The sequence below is a fragment of the Myotis brandtii genome, unplaced genomic scaffold (genome assembly GCF_000412655.1).
Source record: "Myotis brandtii unplaced genomic scaffold, ASM41265v1 scaffold399, whole genome shotgun sequence".
Classification (NCBI taxonomy): domain Eukaryota; kingdom Metazoa; phylum Chordata; class Mammalia; order Chiroptera; family Vespertilionidae; genus Myotis; species Myotis brandtii.
In genome coordinates, this window is record NW_005365325.1 from 5,403,189 (window position 1) to 5,427,521 (window position 24,333).

Sequence of the window (24,333 nt, forward strand, 5' to 3'; positions counted from 1 at the left end):
TACCGTTATATCTGCTACACTTTCACCTAGAAATATCCTACTCAATGACACCACCTTATCTCTGACACTCTCCTTTCTCTAGCAAGACACTAAGTATTGCAGAGAGCCAGCTTAAATGACATTTTCTCAGTAGACCTTATGCTTTTTTGATATTTGAAAAAAAATTCTAACATTGGTACTATAATTCTTAGTACATTGTTTTATACAAAGTTTAATGATATTCATTTTCCCCAAGAGGCTAAATGTTCTTTCAGATCTTTTTACTTTTGCTGCACAGCACAATGCTGGCCCGGAGCAGGTATTAACTGGCAATTCGACACAAAAAAGCAATGTTGCTTTTATAAAGTCTCTAAATGTTGTATTCAATCACATAGGTATTTAATCATCCACATATTGTTCCAAATGTAGGAAAGACTGACATAAGCCAACGTGCTACCCTGTCCAATGAGTTAGCCTATAGTTGCTTATTAGGCTGTACTAAAATTTTAAAATTCCCAAGAGTAGATAGCACTGAGAAAAAGAAGGTACTGGCTGATTAGATCAATGAAAAAGTGTTGAATTACAAGTGAAATGGCTCTTAAGAGATAGTGATTTGCAAATGTGGGCCAACGCAGTACTTAATGTTATTAAATTATACATGAGAAACTGGTTTGTTCATATTTTGGACTGTTCTTATTTGGCACCATTTATTATTTAAGACTATATTATAATGAATATGAAACATGACAGCAGTTAAAATACATACAATTATGAAACTGTGCTGTAAGGACCATAAGATCAGGTTAGAGCCTAAGCACATGTATCCAAACATTAAAGCCAGTACCGAATTATTATCCTTGGAATATTGAGTGGATAAGAATTGAGATGGGTCAAACATTTCAATATGTTATTAGTCATTTGCTGTTATTTTTTACTACTTATTTTATTTAGAGTTATCAAAAACTATTTATAGACAGCTGTCAGAGGGGAGGGGTTTGGGGGCTGAGTGAGAAGGATGAAGGAATTATGAAAATAAATTTAAAAAAGGAAAGACTCATGGACACAGAAAACAGTATGGTGATTGCCAGAAAGAGGGTAGGGGGGTATAAAAAGGTAAAGGGGAGGATAAATGATAATGGAGGGAGATTTTACTTGGGTTGGTAAACCCATAATACAATATACAGATGATGTACTGTAGAATTGTAAACCTGAAACCTATATAATATTATTAACCAATGTCACCCCATGAATTCAATTTAATAGAAATAAAAGAAAAAGTAATGACCCACAATTCTGTAATTATGTTAAAAATTAGTGAATTGTACACTTTAAACAAAAATACTTTATGGTATGTAAAAAAACTATTTATAGGTAATGTTATATGAAACTAACACTCTAGATAGTGTGGTAATAATTACTGTAAAGACAAAATACTTCTTAATTATTTTAAATAAAGACAATTTTCTTAACCTTAATTATTAATGCATACTGTTAACAGTTGCCTACTAATATAAAAAATGTATTTTTGCTTACTATAACCACTTCTACCTAACATTGTTGAATTATATACCTCTGTGTGAAATCCATAGCTACACCACTTCTAGAAAAAAGAAAAAAAAAACCACTGGAGAATATCTTCATAATCATAAAGAAGTAAAGATTTCATAAAAAAGATAAACCATTAAGAATACTTTTAAAAGATAAATAATTTTAACTCTTGCAAAAGTGAAATATCTTAACCTCTCATGAAGAGCTACCACTAAGAAAATAAACAGTCAAGTCACAGTGGGAGAACATAGTCCCAGACATACATCTAGGCAAGGACTTGTCTACTCCCAATACTAAAATAGAAAACAACACGATAACAATGGAAAACACATGTGACCTGACAATAAAGAAAGAAAGATGTATGAATAACCAATAAGTATATATGATTGTCTTCTCAACATCATTAGTCATCAGGGAAGCACAAAGTAAAATCACATTTACCTTCATAACTAAAATAAAAATATTGATGACACCTATTGCTGGAGATTATTCAGAGTAAGGGTGGCAAACTATAACTGATGGGCCAAATCTGTTTGCTGCCTCGTTATTTTTATAAATAAAGTGTATCAGAACACAGCCATGCTCATTCATTCATGTATTTTTTTTGTGGATGCTTTCATACTCCAATAGCATAATTTAATAATTACAACAGAGACTGTATAGCCCACAGTGATTAAGATATTAGCTAGCTAGCCCTTTATAGAAAGTTTGCTGACCCCTGATGCATTATTATCAGAACTCTCATAATAATCTCATTGTTGATGGGAGAGTAAAATAGTACACTTTGAAATATATTTTATAACTTCTCAAAAAACTATATCCTAAAACTGAACTATGTAGCAATCTCAAACACCTAACACTGTGGCCGTGGCTAGTGTAGCCTAGTGTTTAGAGTGTTGACCTGAAGGGTTGAGGGGTTGTTTCCTGGTCAAGGGGACTCATACCACAGGTTCAACCACATGGCGGGTATATGTGTAGGAGGCAATCAAAGGATGTGTCTGTTTCTTTTTTTCTGCCCCACCTTCTCTCCCTCCTACTCTTTCAAAAAAAAAAAATCAATGGAAACAATATCCTCAGTTGAGGATTAACAAAACAAAAACCCTAGTGCTATGTAAAAGAGAATAGACACAAATTAGAATGCATATTTCATCTATTCTAGTAAAAGCAAATTCAGATACTCTGACAGAATTCACATCAATGGATGTTATGACCTGGTGAGGGATTTCCTTGCAAGGGGCACAAGGTAATGCTCTGGAAATGTTCTCTGTCTTATTAATGAGGGAGATTACATGAATTGTATACTTAAAATTAGATCCTTTCAGTTCATGTCTTTATATCTAAAAAAAAAAAAATACTCAGATGACTATTCTAGCCAGATTGGGAATAATGCTTTCTAATGGGATGTCTGAATGCCTACTTTAAAATCTATTACTAAAAGAGGGAGAGAAAAATTTAGATGGACAAATAATAATCTGCACCATAATAATAAGTGATTCCTGTCAAAGAGAGTCATAGGCTGATATGGAAGAGGAACACCTGGGAAATTCAAGTTATTGGTAATTACCCAGTTATTGGGATAAGTGATGGTTTTATGGGAGTTTGCTAGAAAGTACATTAAAGCGATTATAATAATTATAATTTATAAAACAGCTAATATCAGTATAAATTAAACAAAGATTAATAGATTACATAAAATAAATATAACCATAGCATATTAAAATTCTTAAATTAACTCCCAAATTTTAAAATAAGCGAAAATGTAACAATATACTATTTCTTAAATTATGTATTTTCAACACTTGAGATTGCTAATGCCCACTAAAAAAAAAAAAAGCTCCATGAAGTGATAGGGATAAGCTGACACTTTTCATGATGAAATAGCTCTGAATTCACCAGGGACCCCCCTCCCCCCCAGAATGGGACTGAACTTGTGGGTTTATGTGAAATTATAAATCACTCCTATTACTCTGGGGTTACACTTCTCATGATCACTTCTAAACCTCTGGTTCACTCTCATCACAATTTAGCATCTGGTTTTGGCTGTTACTGCGAGCAATTAAAGCAAAAGTCTGTGACCACATTTGGGAGGAAGCAGTAAAAAGGGTAACTAGCTTCCTGGTGGGAGATGCATTTCCAGGGCCCTTGTGAGGCAGTTGCATTGAAAAGAGCAGAGGTCCATGGAAAAGTGGACCCCATGGAAAAAACTCAAGACCCCATATCTAGGACCAGTCTGTGAAAGATGAGAGCATCTTCCTGTTAAGCCAATATATACTTAGTAGGCATTGTGGGAACAAATAAGTCAATAACAAGACAAAACTCACTGTAGTAAAGCAGGATGAAAAATGGAATGATTTTATTTGCTACGTTAACATAAACATTGCCTTGTAGTACCATTATTGAAGGCATGATTCATTTTATAAGGTTCATTTTAAAATTATAATTTAAATGCAAAAATATATAAGTGCAGCAACTGAAGCACAAACAAAATAAGTGAAAATCTTTTTGAATTAATTTTCTGTTTTATGAGGAGAAATGGCAAAAAAAAAAGTATGCATCAAATGCCATGAAATGGGAAACAATTTTCAATGAATACGGGATGACATTATACTTTGCATCAAGGCCAATTTGTTTGTTTCACCACTGTCATGGGTTTGTGAACTCAGGCATCAAAAATAAAGTGTCTTGCATTTGTCCTAGATGAGGGACAAGAGCCTGCGAACCCCAGGGTGGTTGTCTGAAATCACTTAGGTCACAGAACTGTGAAATCAGTGGGGTGTCATATCCGGAGTATATGTTGTGACCAGTTACACTTGACTGGTTTCCTTGCTTGAGCTTTTCTGACAAATCAAAAGCTTGGATTGAATCTATCGGCAGCTGTAGTCAGCTTTCTGAAAATACCTTGAAGGCATTCCCCTCCATACTCCACAAGAAAACTTCTATGAAAACTGACCTTTGCTGACTAATTCATCAAATATTTATTAAGCATCTATTTGGGAGTAATATATCGTAAAATAGTTCAAATTTGTTGCTTTTTAAAAATACATATTTGTATTGCTTTCATAGAGGTAGAGAGAGGAAGAGAGAGATAGAAACATCAATGATGAGAGAGAATTATTGATCAGCTGCCACCTGCATACTCTGCACTGGGGACCAAGCCCTAAACCAGCCGTGGGCAAACTACGGCCCGCGAGCCGGATCCGGCCCGTTTGAAATGAATAAAACTAAAAAAAAAAAAAAAAGACCGTACCCTTTTATGTAATGATGTTTACTTTGAATTTATATTAGTTCACACAAACACTCCATCCATGCTTTTGTTCTGGCCCTCCGGTCCAGTTTAAGAACCCATTGTGGCCCTCGAGTCAAAAAGTTTGCCCACCCCTGCCCTAAACCCTATGCTTGTACCCTGACCAGAAATCAAATTGTGACCTTCTGGTTCATAGGTCAATGCTCAACCACTGAGCCACGCCAGCAGGGCTAATTGTTGCTTTCTTTAAAAAATAAATGTTGAGAAGCAGCATAGACAGTAAGCTGATTTTACTAGAATATGAATGGTGAATAAATGACTGGCAGGCTTCAATTCCTTGTACTCACACCCAGAGCAAAAATCTCTAATATGGCAAACACTCTCTTCTTTCCTGATGTGCTGCTATAGCCTGTCACTTACTAGCCATCTAGCCAAGTTGGCTTGAGGGAAGAAGAGAAAAACTTCCATCCCCTCATAGTAATTGTTTTGTGTGTGTATTTTTTTTAAGCATAAATGGAAAGAATGTCAGAGACAGTGATTCTAATTTTTTTTAATAGAGGCTTGGAGATGTTCTGGAAACCAAAAAACAAAACTAGCTCAACAAATCCGCTGACTTTGGGGACTACCTTTTGGGCTGTTACAGCAGGCACAGCAGTCTATTACAGTTAAGACACCTATCACTTTTTTAAGCCAAACAATAGGAAGGCGGTATCCGTGTATATAAATGCCCATGTGTCCATCCACATGCCACTTCCAGAGAGAGATCTTTTCTGATTGCCTTACACAAAATAGCACTCTCCACCCATCCCCCCTGCTTTATTTTTCTTCATAGTGATTCTCCTTACTACGCATTCCTTCACTTATTGTATTGCCTGTGTTTTCCTCTACAATGTGAGGGAAAATATTTTTTTAAATCTTTTTCACCATTATATCCCCAGACCACTAGTCATACCTGACAATGATTCGAGGCTCAATAAACATTTCTTATCTAAAACATATTGTGAGCTGTATGACATGTCCCTATTTTGTTGATAATGAAGCACATTCAAAACTTGACCTCCTTAAGGTATACAAGTAATACAATTACTTACCTTTGCTTTTTCTATCTTGGCATCTCCAAAGCTTAGTGTTGTTTTGTACTTACTTGTTGGTTGCTTTTACTCTTGCAAATAGTATTGGTAGGAACCTCAGCCGGAGAAAGTTCAACAAAACTTGATATTTGAAAATACTGTCAAATATAAGCAGAAACAGAAAAAAGACTCAGTGGTGTTACCTTGAAAAGAAGACTGCCATTTTTATGGTCAGCCAGAATATGAATGACATAGGTAAACAACCTATGAGCTGTCCTTGTTCTTTTACCATATTAAAAAGCTTATTAACTCAGGATTGTTCTAAAACAGAATTTTGGACGCTTTATCTAATGGCAGTCTGCTGAGCACAAGTCACACAATAATACCAAATCATGTGAGTTTATGGTTTAATTACACAGCACCTGCCATCCCTGCAACCCTTTTCATTGCCGCTGTAATTCATTTCCTTTTAAGAGAGATAAGTAAAAATAGATAAGCCTTCTAATTTTCCACTACCTTCTCCTGTCTCTCCAATTTTTTTACCCTTTTTTTTCCCTCCTTTATGATAACTATGGGTGTTATTTAAAAGGAAGTTCTCAGGCGTTAATATTAGGTCAGCTGCTTTCTGTGCAAATGAAAGGTTGGTGGAGAAATGCCAGGAGGTATATTTAATATCTATGTAGAATGAAAAATATTCTTATAGATAAGCAGTATGTGTGAGAACGCTATTTTTCTTGCCAATCGACTAGTATGTATTTTAAAATATGTGGACATGGGCTGAATTTTAAATTTCTGGTACCATCATAACTTTCAAGGATTCTGTTAGAAGCAGGTAGTTAATGAAAGTTTTCTTAGAGGATATTTCAAAGCAGTGGCCTTCAGACAAGCTGATGCAGCACAGAAAGAGAGTTCACATGTTTGATAGAAATGGATATGGATTTGAGTTAGAAAAAGGCCAATAGTTAAAGAAAGCAGAAAATGAAGTATGTCACAGGACTGCAAGTGGTGTCTCTACAGGGAAAAAGCTGAGGGACTCAAAAAAGCAAGAATGGCTAAAATTAATTTTTTGCTATAGTATAATATGTCTTCTATTGACTAAATTTTTTATATTACCTACTACCTAGTTCACAAATTTGGAATGAAAAAGAGATGTTTAAGAAGCCAAATTCAAACTATCAAGACTATATTAAAAGAGAGAAATTAGAGGAAAATATAGACCCCTCCAAAATTTCCAGATATATTCGAAACTTTGTTACAGTTCTCCAATATGTAAGCAAAAAAGCCTTACATATAATAGTACCAAAAAATTAAAAAGTAGGTGAGCCAAACAGTCTGGAGGAATTGGGGACATCGGGTAAATGAGTTCTGATAAACACTCAGGATAGAATCTTCTCCTTAAATTGGTTTCTCTCTGTCCTGGCATACTCATTCTGAATTATTGGATTTCTGAATCTGTGCACAATTTGTGCAGCTGGATTCTTTGATGAGTAGTTTGCATTTAACCTAGCAGACAACACAGCACCTCTGATGACCTTTGAGATGAAAGGATTCACATATGATAGACTTGCATTCAGGTTTCCAGACTTTTTAAGGTAAAGCAGAAAATGTCTTTCTAAATATTTGGATTTTAGAAAACCATGTAAATTAATAAGTGAGACATTTGAGAGATTGATTCTCCCTCCCCATTCCCCCCCCCACACACACACACACACTTTGTAGTGGAATGGAAAGACATACCACTATCCTTTTGACAAAGATAAAAACATCATTCTCTATTGAATGGAATAATAGAATCACAGAGAGCCAACCACTCCTTTAGTGTGGAGAATAGATATTCTCCTGGACTGTTTGCCCCATGCCAGGGAATTCCTGGTGTAGTTAGGGCAGTGGTGGGGAGAAATGGGAAAGTTCTCCCAATATTGGTACAGAAGGTGGCTGTTTTCATCTTTCTGTGATGACGCTCTGTAAAGGGACATAGATCGAGAGACAGAGAAAGAGAGACCAAGAATAAAAGGAGGGAGAAAAGGAAAAACATTTAAAAAATGTTAAAAACATTTTTATTGATTTCAGAGAAGAAGGGAAGGGAGAGAGAGATAGAAACATCAATGATGGGAGATAATCATTGATTAGCTGTCTCCTGTACAGCCTGCCTACACTGGGGACCGAGCCCTCAACCGGGGCATGTGCCCTGATCAGGAATCGAACCACAGCCTAGTACATAGGTCGATGCTCAACCACTGAGCCATGCCAGGGGGCAGGATAAACATTTTAAAATAAATTTCTACTTTGAGGGAATTATTGTTTGAGAAAATTAATGATACTTCAGAGATGTTTACTAATGCCCTTCTTTAAAAACTCTATTAATATGCACTGATGTCAACATACTTGAATACCATTTCTCAATATCTGGATTTTAAAAGACAACAAAACTTTGCCCCTGTGAACCCAGTAATTGATTCACACATGACCTGCCATTGGTCTAACATAACTTCAGTTCCTCTTTCCAGATCAGAGTTTTAAATTAGTGGAAAATTGCCTACAGTGAACCTTGATTAACTGGTTTCTTAGCATAATAGGGATTAAATCATAGTGGAAACCATCTTGTTTCTTGTGTCTGGCAACCTGCTACTGAGAAGTCTCTTTTTTTTTCATAACAAGACATTGTCCTCTCTGGACTGTAGTTCAACTGCTCAAGCTATAAAATACCACTTCCAACCTGTAGTCCCACAGCCCAGTCGTTTGCCTTTGGTTTTCATTCCCCAGGACAATGACGGCCTCTCTCTTTGGGTAGCCCTGATAGTGTAAACCACCACCCCAACTTCAGCTTCTTTCTCAAAAACTATTTTTGATGATAGGAATCTAAGATTTCTTGTGTTCATGATGAAATTTTTTTAAAATATATTTTTATTGACTTCAGAGAGGAAGGGAGAGAGAGAGAGCAAGAGAGAAACATCAATGGTGAGAGAGAATCATTGATCGGCTGCCTCCTGCATGCCCCACACTGGGGATCAAGCCCACAACCTGGGCATATGCCCTGACTAGGAATTGAGCCATGACTTCCTGGTTCATAGTTCGAAGCTCAACCACTGAGCAACACTAGCCAGGCAATGATGAAATTTTGTCAGATATATATTCTTATCTATATCTACAGGGGAAAATACAACCAACTAGAACATTAATAGACACATGTGATCCTTCCATTTGGAAATAAAATAGTTGGATGCATATTTCTCAGTTTAACTCACTGACTTTTTCAAAATGATGTGTACCATTATTCTCTAAACACATAACTACACACACACACACAAACACACACACACACACAAACCACATACACACAAAAAATACATGTACATGTTTTAAAGTATTCCATAGGATTACTAATACTCCAAAAAGCATATGTATCTACATAGGTTACATTTACGTCATGCTATAGCAAGCATATTCTAACAATTTGGTTAGATATCAAGACAGCCATTTCCAGGGTAATATAGTAATAGATAAAGATGGAAACATAATTTTACTTATATAAATTATATGAGTCTGGGAGTGATAGGGAGATAATACAATTTCTCCTGCCATAGGAGTTCCCAGGGACAGCCATAAGATGACAAGGTGACTTTAAATGTAATTTAATACCACCAACACTTTTGAAAATGAACACTATTCCCAATGTTGAGAAAGACTGAGAAACTCATACAAGAGTCAGATCTGGTGGAAATTTGAAGAAGAAAAAAAGAGGGAAGGTATACTAAGCCGCTCTACAGAAACATCTAAGCCTATTACTTGGGAACAATAGCTCTAAATCATGAAGTAGCAGAGCCTTTTGATAACAGTGGGAGTATGGAACAGGGCAGTAATTTTAACTTAAAATGCCAGCAGTATATAATGCGAATGCCAACTACTGCAGCAGTGGTCATGGAAACCTTTCACTTCAAATTTATAGCACCACCCGCTGCAAAATATGTGAGCATAACTTCATAAGATGCTGTTTTCACTTGCTCACACCACCCTCACTCCTTAACCCTTTTCTTCCCCTTTCTGACTCTTCTCTTCTTGACACATGGTCATTCTTTCTCTCACATGGTTAAATGAAACATAATTTTATTATAGATTGTATAAAATGTTTCTTAAGTTTTATAACTTTTATTTGATTATATTAAGAAAACTTTCAGGATTGTTTTCAAATTTGGAAATATTTCTATCATGTTTATTTCATATATGACTTATAAATTTTCCCAAAAGGAAGTCTGGTTATGTGTCTCAAACCTTGTCTCTACTATATATATTTTTTTACAGATGTAAAAATTTTATTTTTGGTAAATAGTAATTAAGTCCCAATTCAAAAAGTAATTTCCTAAGTAGAAATCAAAGCAAGACACTCAAAGCATCAGAAAAATTCAGACAATTCTCTAAGAGAATTCAGGACTTAACCAACATAAAAATAGTCAACTTAGTTATATCTGGATAGGTACCTAGTCTGAGTAAGGTCTCTTTAGATAATTAAAGTCTTGTTTCTGGTTTTAAGATTAGGTAAACAACACCACAATGATAGTTGTCTCAAAATGAATAGGTAAAATGAATAGGTTACAGAAAATAATTAGAATCTCTACTTATATTTTAACCAAAAGAATCAGAAAAAGCAATATTTACTGTCATACTGCTATCCCCACTCAGTCTATATCCAGATATGTAATTCAGATAATTTTCTATTATTCACTTATTTTCAGTGCTAAGCACTATGGACTATGTTCACTTTACAGCAAGACCTTTGGCCCCACACCTTCACATCGGTTTACCAAGTGAGTGCAGGTCAAGGGTAAGGAGAGTCCCAGAGCCATTTCTACACCAACACAACTAAGAAAAATGTATCTATACACAGATATGACTGCAGACCCATTACATATCACTAAATGGGAACTAAAAACATTTTTCATGGAATTTTCCATCAGCTGATTCCAAAATTGCTCATTGTTGTCCCATGGCCTCTTGATATAAGCAGGATAAGATATATATAGTAAGTTAGAGTGGGAAGGGCAGTGATATTAACTGATTTTTCTAAAAATATTTTCCGTTTGTAATTTTTCAAAAATATGTAAATCTGTGAACACATGATAAACATATTTCCCAGCGCCTGTGTCTTTGAAGCTTATGCTTAATCTCTTCCACTGCAAGCCCTATGTCTTTTAGCTTTTAATTCTGTGGGGGGAAAAAAATATTTTTCCTTCCACCCTTTTAGGTTCTTGGTTAAGGACCTTCCATAATAAAAGAAAGATTTACAAGAGAAAAACAAAGTGAAGTTTAATAACGTGTACACCTCTTCTATACACAGGACATACCCAGGGGAAACAGCAACTTCTTGTAATGGCCCAAGCTGTCACCTTGAACATCAGCTAAAGAGAAAAGATGTTTGGGGTGTGGGGGAGAGCCAGTTATGAGAGGTTATCAGGAAAACTACAGTAAAAAAAGACATGTCTTTATACAGATTTCCCCATTGATAAGAGTTTCTAGAGTTGTAGTCATCTTCCCATTCCTGGCATTATTGTAGGCAGCTAGATAATGATGGAGGAAGAAGCAGAGGGAATCAGACATTGTTGAGCCTAATGGGCTGGGGAGCTAAATCAGACACTGAGCCTGTTTGCTTCACCAGGAGGCTACAGTTTCACACACTCCAGGGGACCACAGCATTCCCCACCAAAGATTAACACCCCTCCCTTCCCAGATTGTTGGGGGGTGCTGGAGGAGGGTGGGGTAAGCATATGCACAATAGAAGTCAAAATGGCACAGGGGAAGGTGCTTGACCATAGAGGCCTGTCAGTCTAGCCTGGGAAATAACAGATTGGTTGAGTCAGGCCAAGTGCAAGCCTGTGAAAGCTTGGGAAGTTTATTGGTTATTTTGAACAAGCTCCTGGTCTTTCCCAAGCCTGAGACAAACCAAATAAGAGCTCCCTCTCTCTATCCCAGGAACACAAGCAACCATGCAGACCTAGCAGCCGTGTGGGCCCACAGCTGACCACACAGACTCCACCGGTCTAAGCAGAACCTGTGTCATGAAGCAAAAACTCTGGACATTGGACTTTGGTTGGCCTTGATGAAGACAAGCCTGGACTTTCTTCATGGCGGGATAGACAAATATGAAACATGGGAGACCCAGGAGGGGCAGCCTCATATTTCCATCCAAAAAAACTCCACACGCCAGAATATCCCATGTGAGGGTCTGTGAAATGCTTCTCTCATGATCCCGTGGAAGAACACGATTTCCACCAGCAACACTGATACCCTGACAAATGAAGGTTTATAAATGTAAATTTATCTTATAAAAGGGTAACTTCTACTCTATTTTCAGAGCTTCTCCTGTGTCTGCTGTTTCTTAAAAAATAACCAGCCTCAAATAATCAATGTGCCAAAGAGGCATATTTTGGGGTGGTATATTTTGCTCCCCTTCAATCGGTATTAAAGCTTTATGGTTGTTATAGACTCAGACAGACACACTGTAGACCTATACTGGCCAGTCCTGATCCCTAAAACCAGACTGGAGCTTTAGCATGGGCTCTATGAGGACAGAGTCTTTGTCCTGCCCATAGCAGCAACCCCAGTACCTATTGATGCCTGGTGTTATTGATCAGTACATCAGAAACTTGTGAACAACTGAATGAATGGTTTCTATCCCAACTTTAGTTCAAAAGCACCTGACTCTCTGAAATTTATCTAAATACACTTCTAAATTAAATCCTTCTAAAAGAACACCTATAACTAAATGATTTTTTCACCTGACACATACTGGATTGACAAGAGACACATTCTTATGAGGTCTTTCCATCCTCAACATAATCATGGGCAACCTGCGAAGTAAAACTTATTTGTAGGTAAGAATGAATGTTAATATTAAAAATATATACATCTAGAATAGATCAGTGAATTCTGTTGAGTATAATAATACCAAAGAATCAGGGTTGTCAAAAAAGAAAAAAGAAAAAGAAAAAGGCATCAACAAGCCTATCTTGTCTCTTTCTCAAGTCACTTTTAGGTGTTTAAAGCTATGCAATTACATTTCTTGATATGTCAAAAAATCTGGGAGATAGGTTCTTTATCTACTTTAAATGCTGAAGAAAGGTAAGGCTGAGTAAAGTTTAATGATTTGCTCAAGTTCTCAGTGGGTAATTAATAAAACAGAACTTTACTAAGGACTCTGGTTTCTAAATCCGGTTTCATAATCATGCTTCCTGCCATAAATGAAACCATACAGATGGTGTGACAAGCAAATTCTTGTATGTCTTCAAGTCTGTAAAATATATTCTTTCTTAGGCAACCAATAAAATTAATTCTAGCTGGATTTGCCCCTTCTGACCATGTGCTTTATTTTTTATAAGGGCATCCTCTTCATTGGGAAGCCCCAAATATAAATTTTTGGGAAGATATGATCAATAAATACATGTTTATGTTACTTCAAGCCTTATGGACTTATAAATCGCATACTGAGATAAATAAGACATTTCATTTGGAGATAATAAATACAGGTATCAAAAGAGAGAGAGATTTCAAATAGAGAGGAGTGAGGAGGGCTTAAAACCACAACGGATGGAGGATTGAGGAAAAAAGAAAGCACAGGGGACTGATAAAAAGAGGCTAGAGAACTTTGGTAATAATCGCTGATCATTAGGGGAGATTATCCTAAACATAACAACAAATGTAACATATGGACATAAAATTACAGTCTCAAAAAGAGTTTTCTTTCAAACTACTGAGAAAAACAGCTGTAGGGAGGAAGAAGGCATGCATTCCCCAAGAGTCAGTGAATGATGTGCATAAAATAAAGATCACACTAGCATGAGTGATCCAAGAGGCAGGGGAAGCCCAGGAATACAAAGGATGGAGCAGAGCTGCAGCTCGGCTCACATGGGCAGTGTCTGCTGACTTCACACTCACAGGCTTTTGCTAAATTTAAATATTTATCTCGTGCTTGGTTTAATTACATTTAAATTACAGACATACAAATAAACACACACATCGATTTTAGGAACAAAGAGAGGCAGCATTTTATTGATTGAGAATTGACCTTACCAGCTAGTTACTATGACTCTTCAGGCAAAATTCAATGAAGGCAAGAGCAGGGTATGTATCCTGTGCATAAACTGTAACCACCTTGCATTTCCTCCACCCTCTACAAAGCATTGATGGGTGAGCTCTGTAACCTTTCACCAGCAGCCTGACAGCCCCCAAAGAGCATGTTAGGATAAGCTAGGCCAATGAACACTGGGTGGGCAAATTCCTCTCCTACAGCATGGTATTTGTGTTATATGCATTTTATGGAATGCTGCTGCAAATTGTTTTAGGAAATAGGCAAGGTATAAATTATAGGCCCCGTATGATAGCTTTATTCTCATTATGTAATATTTGGTTTCAGCTCCATATATCTAAATTTCTAAAATCAGGATGGGAATAGTACATAGAACACTGAACATCAAATACTAACTTATTGTAAATGATATAAAAAGTTAAATGAGAACCTTCTTTAATTTATTGCAACATGAAAGTTCCTCTTCTCACTGTTCGTTGTTTCCACTAGACCTCCCAACTTCTGTTACTCCATGGAGAACCTACTTCCCACCTCCAACTTATGCTACTCCATGGGTCTACCATCCTCACCTCCACCTTCTGTTACTCCATGGGTCTCCCACTCCCCATCTCCAAGCAGGAATAAATTAAGCACAGATTTTCTCCTACTATATAAACAGAGTTTGTGAAGAAAACCTTGGGGTATTTGTTTGCTTTTGCTTCTTTCTTATACCTTGTTTGATCAGTGAGCAGGTGGATCACAATTGCCTATCTGGCCAAATAGCAATTGATGTTCTCATGCCAGAGCTAAAGGCTTGAAGGAGAATCTATTTCCATTTGTTATAAAAATATTTACATAAAGGCCCTGTCTTCACTCTTGACAGCCCTGTCACAACACCAATAAAATATATTGTATTTAGTCATTAGGAAATAATAGATACAAGCCTAGGGAACCATAAATGAAATTCATTGTTAGCAAAAGTCTGTAGTAGGCCATATTTTGCACATTATTATTTATTTTTTTACAAAATACTTAGTCCAGTCTTATGTTCAGAAATATCTGAGGGTATATCCCACTTTTTTGGCTTTTTAAATGAAGGTTAAATTTACATCTCTTTATTAACCCTAATGTTTCTATGCAATACAAATTTACTAAAACCTAATATGCTCAGACATTATGTTAGGCATTAGAAATGCAGAGCTGAGTAAGGCAGACTCTTTAATTTGAATAAATAATTGGCAACTGATAACTGAAGAGACAGAAGGAAATATAAACAGAAATTCACCAGAAATAATAAGAGGCAGAATGCAATACAAGGTGAGATTATGGTCAGAAAAGAGGGGACAAATGAATTCTGCTTGGGAGAGAAACAAGGAAGTTTCTTGGGAAAGGAGTATTGTAGAACAAGGGCGATTTCCCCCATGACAGTGGAAGTGCTCTAGGTAAGAAAGGTGGAGGGGGGCATTCCAGTCAGAGAGATCACCATAGCAGAGATGTGGAGGTGGGAAAGTTGATAGAAAATTTAGGGAATGATGGTAATTTGGTACCTTAAAGTAAAAGGTTATTCAACAAGAGTGTGGCAAATCAAAGTTTGGTAAGGTGGACTGGGACAATTTGTAAAAAGGCGAATATACCAACCTTAGCTTTGCAATATTTCTCTCATCCTGTTCTAAATTCTTTGTAAAATTCCTTCTAATATAAAACATAATTTTTCTTTTTAAGATTTATTTTTTAATTGTCCAAGGCATCCCATCAGATGATGAACTTTATGAAACTTTGTTTCTTTCATTCATCGGGGTATTCCAAGTCTAGAGACTAGGACATAGCAAATACTCAGTGATATTTGTGGAATGACTGAATCAAATGGGTGTCATTTATTTTTATTTTTTTGGTGGTCTGCACTTACTAAGGCTCTAACCTTGCCTGCCTCCGGGAGGCACCATACATGATATAATCCATGGGAAAAGCACCCATTCATTGGAGTTGTACAGAGCACAGCTGTTAGGGTTTTAGGAGATGCTCTGTCACTAAGCTGCAAGCTCTGTGAGACTTGGAAGTTGTGCCTGTTTTGTTCTCCACTGTATCCTCAGACTTAGAACTAGTTCTGAAATATAATAGACACTTGTCAAACTATTATTTAGTAATGAATGCATGAATGAATGAATGAGTACAAAACGGCATTATAAAATAGTAAAAGAATGTAATTTCTCTAAGGTTTATGTGAGAGTACCTGACTTGGGAAGAGTGAAACAGACTTTAGAAAAGTCTCCTATTTTCAGTCAAATAACAGTCAAGATCAGTATAGCAAAAAAATAAAATAAAAATGCAAGTTTATGATTCAATTGAAAGAGTGAAAAGCAAGAAGATCTACCTAGAAATTTAATATTCTTTTTTCTTTCATTAACTGAAAGTATACTTCATCAACTCTAATAATCATAAGTGAAGGAGGAAAGAAAAGGGCATATAAAATTTATAAAATGCCTATCTCTGAGCACAGATGGGAAACAAAAAAAGAGAGATTCCTTGAGCAAATACCATAAGAAATGGAATGAAATAAATGTTCATTCTATGCTGGCTCTTTGATACACTCTAGTGCAAGCATGTCAAACTCACAGCCGGCGGGCCACATGCCTCATTTAGTGTTTACCAAGGAAGGCTGTGAGTAAGCTCTTTGGTTTCATCTCTCAACAGTAATAAATAAACACAGAGAAATATTAGGTATGCCAAAGCAACAGTTGTAGAGAGGGAAAGGGATATACCTTTCCCTTTCCATCACAAACTCTGCAGTACAAACTCTGATGTACATGCATGGTGTAGGAGTACATATGCACACTATAACAAACTATTTAAATGTAATGCCTGAGTTTTGAATAAGAAGGGGATTTTAAGTTTCTGTTCATGCTTATTCATGAGGAGGTTGCACATCAATGAGCAGATTGCAATCAGGGAAGGGGAGTAACAGGCAGGGGCTGCACATTTCTGTTGCTGAAACAAATGAGATGCGGGAAAAGAACTGTGGCTTCCAGCCTCTCTCTCTGCTCCACTGGAAGGCCATGGCTGGTGATGCTCCGTCGCAGACTCGGCCCAACACCACATTTGTTTTCAGTCGTAAAACTGTTTGGAGTCTGGACATGGGCCAGGCAGCCAGCCTCTTTTCAAACTATTGTTGGGTCCATTATCTTTCCGCAGCAAATGGCTCTTGAAATGGCAAGCATCTCCCTTACAAGAAAATTTTCAACGTTCCTGCAGTACACAGAATGGCTTCCCCCAAAATGCCCATGCCCTAATGCCTGGAACCTGTGAATATGTAATATCATAAGGCAAAAGGAATTTTGCAGATGTAATTAAGGTTAAGGACCTTAAAATAGAGACACCATTCTGGATTAGCCTAGTGAGACTAAAATAATCCCATAGGGCTTTAAAAGCAAAACTTTTTTCAAATGAGGTCAAAATTGAGTTTCGTTTGCTATTTTTCTCAATGTTACCTCTTGAAAACATATAGTATTGAGGTTCTCTTATTTCTGTTTAGAATACACAGATCTACTCAAGAACATTGCTAATTGTCCTCGAGAAAGAGTAATAGGGAATGCTGTTTGAATTCTTCTGTTCTGTTTGAATTTTTTTTATTTATTTGCTTTTTACTAAATAAATTCAAAGGCAGCCTATCAGAAGAGATAAAGAAATCTTGATGGAATATCCTTTTTTATGTTAGCAAATGAAACAGTGGTTGCCTCTAAAAAGATGCAGCTCCTTTTTATATGCAGTTGCCTTGTTCATTAGTAACTGGGGGTGGGGGGGAGCTTGGAGGGTCACACTTGAGAAGGTTTTAATACAGAAGGTTTGGATCTAAAGATTGGCTCTATTCTTTATACCTGTATGGATTTGAGTCAGTGATTTAAGTTTTCTGATTCTATTTTTTCTCTAAAATCGGGGTAATGATACCAAACTCAAAGCTTACAACTGAAGTTAAAGAATGTACCTATAGCCCTTAACCAGGGCTTAACACTCAACAAGCATTCAATGAACTCCAGCATCATATATAAATAAATAAATTATATATACACTTTCTTGAGGCCTGGTGCATGAATTTGTGCACCAGTGGGGTCCCTCAGCCTGGCCTGCGGGATTGGGCCAAAACCGGCTCTCCAACATCCCCTGAAGGGTCCTGGATTGTGAGAGGGAGCAGGCCAGGCAGAGGGACCCTCCACTCCCCGCTAGTGCACGATTGGGGCAGGGAGGGACATGGGAGGTTGGCCAGCTGGGGAGGTTCCATGGAAGGGCTCCAGGGCATGTCCAGCCAGTTTCACTCAGTCCTGATTGGCTGGACCCCAGCAGCAAGCTAACCTACTGGTCAGAGCATCTGCCCCCTGGTGGTCAGTGCATGTCATAGTGACTGGTCAACCGGTCAACTGTCTGCCCCCTGGTGGTCATTGAGTGGTTGAGCCACCTTAGAATATCATTAGCATATTACACTTTGATTGGTTGAATGGATGACTGGACACACACACACACACACACACACACACACACACACACAGATATGGGCAAAAGTAGATTTAGAGTTGTTTATATGGAAACTAATAGAATAATTAATAAGCAATAATATACAAGGTTAAACTATATTTTGTGCACTCACAACTGTAGACCTACTTTTGCCCACCCCTGTATAGTTTCTTTCTTGGTTGTGTTGGTTGTTTAGACAGCATATATATGTAGATATATATATACATACATACTTGTAGATAACTTTCTGTATATATTATAATTTAGAGCTTTTTCTATGGTTACCTAATAGCTTTCCAAAGCATTTCAGATCTCTTCAACTCAAAGAGTAAAGAAAATAATAGGCGATGAATTCAGAGTAAGTATATTAAGTCAAAAAATAAACTAGTCATTTTTGTAAGTATAAAATAATTACTTGCAATTACATAGTTTAACATAGTATATCAGAATACAGTTGGGGAGGATTATAAAGTAGTCAAAAGACATGTACTTGTTTCTGAAGGATGGACAAGATCCAGATACACAACAGGTGGAGAGAAAAAGTCTTTTCAAGGGTCAATAATATGCCGTGATTGCAGTAAAAGCATTTGGAATTAAATATGCCAAATGTATCTTGCTTGGTGTCACCTAAGACAAAGGCAAACGTTCCACCCTTATTGCTCATCTAATATATTCACATTCCATAAAAGAAAATGACTTGATATTTATCAGTAGTCATTTTAATTACTTTTATCCAGTCTGGGTCACATGTAAGCAGCTCCCTGGGTACTTGACAGGACAGTATAAAGTCAGAGAATTCTTGTTCTTCATGAATAATCTTTTTATTCCCTGGGCAGTCATTTTATGAAAGAAGACTCACAGCAGTATGGTACTCAATTCCATTCAAGTTGTCCGCTACAATTATCCAGGTGTAAGGTGCACTCGAGCATGAATAGGGCCCTTGTGCCTCCAATAGAATTATGCATAGGGAACTATCTGGTGCATAACTTAAATCTCATGATGGCAATGATGACAAGTCTCAGCTTCGGGTCTGCTGCCTATAGCTAATGAGGAAATCTGTCGTACGAGGAAACGTTCCCATGCTGAGAATGTGCTGTGAGAGTGTGATAGACTTTGAAGTCAAAACTTCTAGTGTGAAACAGCTTTCTCGCCTGTTTAAGTGCCGGGCACTTTATGCTTTGGTTTCCTTGTATATAAAATACAGATATATGGATAATATCAAGTTACATGAGCTCATAGTGAGCCATAAGATAATATTCATAAATATTCTTTACAAGTGGTAAAGCAAGGCAACATACATGTTTGGTTTGGTAAACAGATAATAAGTGGTTACTCTGTACTAATGTTATGTCCAAACTTGGAGATACACAAGAGAAAAAAACTCATGGTCTCTGCACTCAGAATTCTTATAATCTAGACAAGAATTCAGTAACAGATAATTTCAATGTCATAGGGCAGGGGTCCTCAAACTTTTTAAACAGGGGGCCAGTTCACTGGCCCTCAGACCGTTGGAGGGCTGGACTATAGTTTAAAAAAAACTATGAACAAATTCCTATGCACGCTGCACATATCTTATTTTGAAGTAAAAAAACAAAACGGGAACAAATACAATATTTGTATTTGCATGTGGCCCTTAGGCCGTAGTTTGAGGACCCCTGTCATAGGGGAAGGACCATTGTAAAAAGGGACACTTGGCTGCACAACGAGTAAGTGGTAAACCCGGGAAATAGCTTCTGATCAATTTATGTTCAGAGCTCCATGTGAACCACTGTACTGCTCTGCAGTCATACAGATGCTAACAGCATGCTAGGACACCAGTTGATGTAGAATTGCCTATCTTGCCATTAGGAAGACTATAGAATATATTTACTGCAAAAAAAATAGCCCTAACCAGTTTGGCTCAGTGGATAGAGCATCAGCCTGTGGTCTGAAGGGTCCCAGGTTCGATTTTGGTCAAGGGCATGCACCTTGGTTGTGGGCACATCCCCAGTAGGGGGTGTGCAGGAGGCAGCTGATTGATGCTTCTCTCTCATCGATGTTTCTAACTCTCTATCCCTCTCCCTTCCTCTCTGTAAAAAATCAATAAAAATATATTTTTAAAATAAATAAATAAATAAATCTCTTATATAAAGAAAAAGTGGGTGAGGAGAGATGCAGATAGAGGAAAGAGAACTGAGAAAGCTGGAAATAGGAAAGTGTGTTCTGGAAATCTCAATGAGGTTTCAGAGACTGGGATGTGTATCCTATTGCTGCTGTAACACATTGTGTCTCAAAACAACACAGTTTTACTGACTCAGTTCTGTGAACCAAAGTCAGGGTACAGCATGGCCCAACAGGATCCACTGCTCAGACTCTCACATGCCAAATCAAGGTGTCAACAGCGCTGTATCCTTTCTGGAGGCTTTGAGGACAGCTCTACCTCCAAGCTCATTCAGGTTGTTGGTCAAGTTCATTTTCTTTGTGTTGTAGGACTGAGGTCCCTGTTTCCTCTCTGGTTGTCAGCCAGGCAGGTGTCTTTGCTTCTAGAAGATGTCTGCATTCTTTCTCGTGCTTTCCACTTTCCCTCCTTCCCCTTCTGCTCTCCCCCTGTAGCAATAGTGAGTCAAGTCCTCTCACACATCGAATCTATTCAACTTTTCCTTTGTCCACATATCTCTACTTCTAGCCAGAGAAAATGCCATGTTTTTTAGTGGCTTGGATTAGGTTGGGCCCACCTGAATGATCCATGATACTCTCCCTATATTAAAGCCTTTAAATTTAAATATATTTGCCAATTCTGCTTTGTTAGGTAGCATAACATGTTCAAAGGTCCTAGGCATTAGGGCATGGGCACATTTGAGGGCCTCATCTGCCCACGCATGGGGAGTCTGGTGTGTAAGAATTGTAGGGGGTGCTTATGGGAGGCGCATACAGGAGCTAGATCAAACGTTGATGAGAAACCTCTGAAGAGTTTTAGAGGAGAGTGGAGCAGGGCCAGCTTTCATCCTAGAAAATAAAACATAATACCTGCGGATAAAAATGACAGGAGACTACAAACTAAGGGCAGAGGGTTCAGTTAAAAAAGCATTATAAAGGTTAAAGGAAAATAAAATTCTTCAGTAATCCTGCAGTGGTGTAGCTGGCTGATTCTGCTTCAGGATCTCTCATGAGGTTGCAGTCAAGACATTAACAGGGCTGTGCCATCAAAAGGCTTAACTGGGCCTGGAAAATCAACTTGCAAGGTGACTCATTCATTGATTGTCCCTTGCCACATGACTAGGGTCTAGTCATAGGATGGATTACAACTCACAGTTGACTCCCATCTTGCTGGCTGACTAGACTACCACCCACTTCATGAAACTATTGAGAGTTAAAAGTTACTTAAAACTGTACCTGGAACATGGCAAATGCTCTGAAAATGTCATCTATTATTATTTCTGGGTTGGTGTTGTTTGTGTGTGTGTGTGTGTGTGTGTGTGTGTGTGTGTGTGTGCGCGCGCAGGATTTTTGGCTGTAATATCATATGAACAAATTACTAAGGAAGACCAAAGGAGGGAAATAATGATTCTGATGGCTGAAATAAAAGAAGAAATAATAAGTTATTGACATTTCAGTTAGTGCTTGAGCCTAATAAACAGAGAAGAAAAAAACCCATCTAATGGGAACAAGATAGACAAAAACATTTGCTTTCAAAAGGATGAAGGGTAGAATGCATTTTTTTTTCAACTCTAGAAGTTCACAGGATATACTGTGGAAGTAGAGAGAAAAAAGTTGAAAACAAAAACCAGTAAGATAAATTGAGATTAGATTTTAAAGGGTCACAGCAAGGCATTCTCAGAAAACACATAGTGATTTATTTTATTGAATAAGTAAATATAACTCAAGTGCAGAACAGGTATTTGTATGTAGAAGGAGGGAGAGAGTTGTCAGCTGAAGACAGGACAAAGTCTTTAGGTTTAGATGTCAAACTACACAATAAGGAGCCACTGAAGATTTATTGCAAATAGTTATACAACATGAAATTTATTTTATCAATAAAATCTTTAAATATTGCCCTCAAATTTATTTTGAGTTTCTCCTGGAATCAATATGCTTGAATATTTATTGTGGCATTGCTCTATTCTCACAAATAAAATTATTTATTGCCTTGGGGATATTTATTGAAAATAAGAAATTAACATAGTAAACAACCTGCATAGTCATTTTGCTAACGTGATTTTGTAATGTACAAGGCAACAAACACGACTTTTTAAAGTATCTCTTAATGCTTAGTATCTAATTAGAAACACCAGGTTGGGCTTGTCTGGATGGGATAGGACATGGCTCAGAGCCCTGAAAAGTCATCAAACCCGCCACAGAATTCACCTGCTCATATTTTTCTGTAATAGAATAAATATATGTTCAATTACTCTTGTAAATGAAGAATTGACTGAGTTGACAAATATCACAATTCCCTTGATAGTAATCCTATAATATGTCACACTGTCTTTTAAATTACTTTGGTACTTCTGACACAGAATTATTGTTCACTTTACTTGTTTTCTTATTAATATAGCCCCATAAACTCAGATGTGAAAATGGAATCTCACTGATAATGCCTCTATATTGCACAATTGTGGCTGCTATAAAGAATTTAAATACAAACTGGTCCCAACTCTGATTTGGGATTGAGACCTAAAGAGATACAGCATTTTATACTGCTAGAGAAATGGCTACCCAATAATTAGACCTTGGTCTTTTTTAGAATGTCTTTGAAAAGATTAATACTGTACATTTTATAGGAATGAAAATTACAGGTTATAATTGAAAAGGTGTTATTTCCCTGTAGATATATTCTAAACAACAAAATCACATTAATTATAATTATGATAATAGACATTCTTTGTTTTATATTAAAAAGTGTAATATTTTATGTTCTGAGAACAACCAACAAACTTCCCATTGAGCTAATGAAACAAAAGAATTGCATATTACAGTCTGCTAACAGGAAGTGATAGGATGTTAGTCTAGGAAAAGTAAATGCCATGAAGTGGGGTAGCAACAATTCCATCTGAAGATTTAAAAATAATTTTGAAGAAAAGAAATCTAATATTGATTTCTAATTTATTTAAATATATATGAAACATAATTTTCGGAGTGTATAAGAGGCCATCTAAGTGAAAAAATTTACAAACTATATATTGACAGTTCACCACTGTCTTAAGGGAAAGTCATCAAACCCTCCACAGAATTCACCTGCTCATATTTTTGTGTCTTTTTTTTTGTAATAGAAGAAATATATGTTCAATTACTCTTGTAAATGAAGAGTTCATTGAATTGACAAATATCACAATTCCCTTGACAATAACCCTGTTTTTACAGATGTGCTTATAGACAACCTAAAAACATCTCTGCTGTTTTACAAAAGAAGTAAAATACACAAAATAGAAAAAAATACTCAGTTGATTACTTTTTAAATCATAAAATTGTAACAATTCAAAGTGGCATTGGAGGAGGTTTTTGGCTTATTTATGATAGGAATCAGCATTAGATTTTTATTTAATCTATTTTGCCTGATTATAAAATATTCTTAGTAACAATATATTTTTTAAATATATTTTTTATTGATTTCAGAGAGGACGGGAGAGGAAGAGAAAGATAGAAACAACAATGATGAGAGTCATTGGTCAGCTGACTCCTAAATGCCCCCTACTGGGGATCAAGCCCGCAAGCTGCTCACGTGCCCTGATCAGAATAGAATGGTGACCTCCTGGGTCATAGGTTGACACTCAACCACTGAACCATGCTGGCCGGGCAGTAACAATATATTTTTAACTAAATTACTTCCTTATGTCAACAGATGTGCAAACATGTTTAGGCAGTTTCCAAATTTTACACGTTATATATGAGTTGTAGGCTGCTTGTGCATGAAAGAGAAGCCTAATACAAATCCTTATGAGTACTTGATAAAATGC

The 24,333-nt window shown here is 36.9% G+C and overlaps 1 long non-coding RNA gene across 1 annotated transcript in view; it reads right to left on the bottom strand.

Annotated features, from left to right (window-relative positions):
• The window catches only part of LOC106727276, a 165,854-nt gene that overhangs the window by 23,516 nt on the left and 118,005 nt on the right, over positions 1–24,333 (bottom strand). Inside the window, exon 3 of the long non-coding RNA XR_001363450.1 lies at positions 5,916–5,999. This is a non-coding gene — a long non-coding RNA (uncharacterized LOC106727276). The remainder of the gene's footprint in view (positions 1–5,915; positions 6,000–24,333) is intronic.